Here is a 4,581-nt window from a genome sequence, read left to right as displayed (position 1 = left end):
GTGTTCGGATACTAATACAAAAACAAATTATAGAATCTGTCAGTACTCCACAAGCCTAATTTATTAAGCCTAATTAATCCATCATTAGCACATGTTTACTGTAGCACTACATTGTCAAATCATGGATTAATTAGGCTTAAAAGATTCATCTATCAAATTAGTCGCAAGCTGTGCAATTAGTTTCGTAATTAGTCTATATTTAATACTCTATGCATGTGTCCAAACATCCGATGGAACAGCGACTAAAGTTTAGGAGGAGAAACCAAACACCCTCTTAGTGGGTTTGGTGGATAGCATTGTTTTGTCTAAGGATGAAGATACAATCATATGGACTTATAACTCTTCAGGAAAGTAGACAGTTCAATCCTTGTATGTTGTGGTGAACTTTAGGGGAATTACCCCAGTTTTTGTTAGCTCACTTTGGAAACTGAATATTCCACCAAGAGTACAATTTTTTCTTTGGCTTTTGTCTAAAAACAAATTGCTAACAAGGGATAATCTAGCTAAGAGAAGAGGGGTAAGTGATCCCACTTGTCTCCTATGTGCTGAGAAGGAATCAATCAATCACTTGTTCTTTGACTGTTGCATTGCTAAAATTATTTGGGAATGCATATATGAGTTGCTGAACTTGAGTTTGGGTCAAGACTTTGAATTGGTTGCTTGTTTTTGGTTAGCCAATAAGAGACATAAGGTTACAAATGTTGTTTCTTCTGCTATCTTATGGTCAATCTAGAAATTTCAGAATGAATTGTGTTTTCAGGGTCACAAATGGATGGGAGTCAAGGATATGCTGCTCAAGATCGCCAAGATGTTAAGAAGATGGGTGCCAATGATGCAACAAGAGATGGGGGAATGTATAGTGAGGATGGTCGTCCAGCTAGAGCTAAAAGCGTCATCTCTGCCTCAACTGATGTGGCACAGCCTAGAGAGTTTGTCATCAAGGTCGAAACCATCTAGATGTTTAGCTTACGGCTTCCAGGGCTGCAATTTCAAATATGCATGAAGGAAATGATATCCCTGGCCAGGAGCCTTTAGCTATTAGGAACTCTTTGGATTATCTGAACTATTGCCATTAGGCTTGGTCTTGTAAGGCGAGTGCATGGATACGCAGAACTTAAACACTGTGTTTGCTTTTTGAAATATAAAAGCAGGGGAAACCTCCTTTTCTAAAAAAAGGGGGAAGGTGAGGATTTGGGAGGATTGGGGTGGGACAGCAAGACACGTGGAACTAAAAATGTTAGGACGCTGTCGGATCATACAAGTAGTCTCAATATACTGAATCGTTTGTGAGTAGTCTTTTGAAAGATCAAATTGTCTAAAAATGTCAAGGTCACTGTACACGGTATGTCAACAACAAAACAATATGTAGCATACATCGGTAGCACAGACGCACAGTCGAAGAAGAGAATGGATCACTGATCACTGTGTTACTCCACTTAATTCATACATTCTATAGAACACAATTATATCCATGCTTTTATTTATGCATCAATGCTTCAAGTAAAAGCTATAGCATATAAACTTAAACACAAACTCACACCACACACCACTCACCAAACACACGTATGCATACATGTGCGTAAGTTAGGCATACACCTATACCTAGAGACACATGTGGTTGAGAGGTATTGAAGATCATCGCATGCTAAGTGTAACTGGCATAATGCCTTAACCATTGTGATTTGTGAAGCATCTATGCTTGAGCTATGACTTAAAGCTACAAAGAAGATGAAGGAAACCTGTCTCGAACAATGTTCGAACCCGACCATATATCGAACCTACAGCTCATTCGCATTATATCCCTACTTACTAGTAGTCCAAATGAGTATTCCTTGTCAAGTATTTATTGTGTGATTAGTGCTACGGCAACTCTAGTGCTAAGCAAACATGAACACGAATATAGTGCAACATCTTGTGTGAACATTGATTTGTGGGACTGATATATACTAAAGAGAAATCTTGGTCAGGGCCACGTCGTCTATGATGCTCTGGTCAACTCATGTTTTTTTCTCTAAGAATCTGGAGGGACCTTGGCCCCTATAGTATTTATTAAGAGAAATTCAAAGTTTAAAACTCAAATACAGACTAGTTAAGAAAAAAAAAGAATAAAAGAAAATAAGCATCAATCCACAAATTACAATGGATTTTGAATCATGAGTTAAGGGATAGTCTGGGATTCACTCTCTAAAGGAGAGTAATGATTCTTGAAGTTCATCTTGCTTTCATGACCGTTTGCTTGCACTCTCTTGAAGATGAGATCATCTGGCCAACTCATGTTGGTCGAGCCTAAAGACAAATCACTTTTCCTAGACACACGTCGACCGTGATAACTTTTCTCTCACCCCTCAGATCAGATAAATGCTACTAGTACATTAGAGCCACTTTTGAAGCTTTCTTTTAAGAACAGTAACACAAAATATTAGGTCACGGGGCACATTTGATTTTCCATATCCATTTCAAGGGACAAGGTGGATAAATAGAAGAGAAAGCTATTTCATAGCATTGACAACGTATCCACTTTAATCGATCTCCTCACTACTACCCATAAAGGAGAGAGAACTAATACTCAATCCGTTCCAAATTATAAGGCAATTAAGCCTTTCTAGATATATTGCTTTTACTATGTATCTAGACATAGTGTATATCTAAGTGCATAACAAAAATAATGTAGCTAAAAAAACCAAAACATCTTATAATTTGAAACAGATGGAGTATGTCTGAAGTGTTGTTATTATTTACTTCCTTCAAATAGGGCAAGAGTGTCCGCTCTTATGTCCCATGCATAAAAATGGCTTGTAGCACGTTTCAAATAGAAGAATAGAAAAAAAGTAGGATTGTAGCACGTTTCAAATAGAAGAATAGAAAAAAAGTAGGTGGATCAGGACCCATGTATGTCTCACACCCATACACGTTGAGCCTCGTTACATCTTTCTACCAAAATGAACGATTTTCTTTGGACTAATATATGAACTCCATGTAACAATGGCCCATCACAGTTAGCATTATTTTGAAATTTCAACATACTACCTTCATCCAAAAAGAGTGTCGCATAGGGTTTTATATTATTCAAACTTTCTTAAGTTTGACTAAATTTATAAAAAAAATATTAGCAACATTTATATCTCAAAATAGGTAAAGTGAGAATGACACTCTTTGTGAGACACGGAAATTGATGTTTTCATGCACATACATTATTCCCATAATCCATTTTTATATATTTTTTCTCAAATTCGAGCATTTAGAGGGAGTTTTCTTCATTGTTCAAGGAAAAAATAGATTTAGATTTTACTCTTCTGGCTAACGGAGACTAGAGGTCTTACAATTTTTTCAAAAGCCATCACACATTTGACTATGACGTGTTGTAACAATTCCAAAGAAATCATATATAGATACCATGATAAAAGCGAATTGCTTCTAGTCTAGCTAAGAGTACTCACAATCACGTGGAAATCCCATCCATCTTAAAATTTAAATAAACTCATTTTTTGGCGATTGAATTAGTTCATCTAGAAGTACTATTAACTAGTTTGCTAAAGATCACGTTAACAATTGTAGCCCCTGGCTCCTCCTAGTTAGATGTTGTCGGGTTTATAAAGCCGGGGTCCCCAATGGACCCGCTTCACTGCAAAAACTTGACCTAGCAGACGGCGTAGCGACAACACGTGCCTCCTAGGCCAGCCCACATACATAATGATAGGCCAGGAGAACGATCCGGTCCTCGACCAAAAGGCCTAGCCAAGGTGGGGACATAGTCTAACTCCAACCTCTTTTTCTGACCGGGGATACATCGGATCTCTGCTCGCGGCTCTTCCCCGACCAACACAGTCAGGGTTGACTGGGAACGACTGACCAGGACACCCACTCGGTGAGGGCCTAGGGATCAAGCAGAGCAAATAAGGTAAGGTGCTCAAGTCAAACTGCAATACCGAGGACCGTACCCTACCATACCTTGCGCACCTACAGGACGGTGCCACCAGGCCATGCCAGATGGGCACTATGCAACCTTCCAGGTGTGTCAGAACATAAACAGTATTGTCGACGCTGACGTTTGCCATACCAGACGAAAACGGTAGAGCCTGCCACATGCATTTGGACATAAATAGTATTGAGGGCGCCAACGACCGTCTCATACCCAATAGCGTGGGCAACAAGACTAGGTAGCATATATATACATTCTCTCTCTTTCTCTGACTTATAAGGCCATCCCCTTTGACTATAAAAGGGGATGAGCTCTCTTCTAAAAAGCTCTCTGGCTCTCTGGCTCTCCTAAAAAAGAGAAGCTAGATGATTCGAGCACTCGAGGAACTGAGAACTCGAATAGCTCGATAGCTCTAGAATTCTAAAGCTACACAGAGCATACGCTCCAATACTTAGCACATGTTAGAGCCCCAGTCACTCTTGGCCCTTCGGTTCACAGTCCGACCAGGCCTTTAACACCCCTTTCTTATTCCTACTCACTTGTAACCCCACAACAAACTTTGAGCACCTGGGATCAGGAATAAAGTCATCGACTATCTAAAACTAGATGTAGGGCACGTTGCCTAAACTGGTATAAATCCTGTATCATTGAGTGCTAGGCCA

The sequence above is a fragment of the Miscanthus floridulus genome, chromosome 11 (genome assembly GCF_019320115.1).
Source record: "Miscanthus floridulus cultivar M001 chromosome 11, ASM1932011v1, whole genome shotgun sequence".
In the NCBI taxonomy this organism is placed as follows: domain Eukaryota; kingdom Viridiplantae; phylum Streptophyta; class Magnoliopsida; order Poales; family Poaceae; genus Miscanthus; species Miscanthus floridulus.
The sequence above is the reverse complement of the archived record's forward strand: the minus strand, read 5'-3'. Positions refer to the sequence as shown.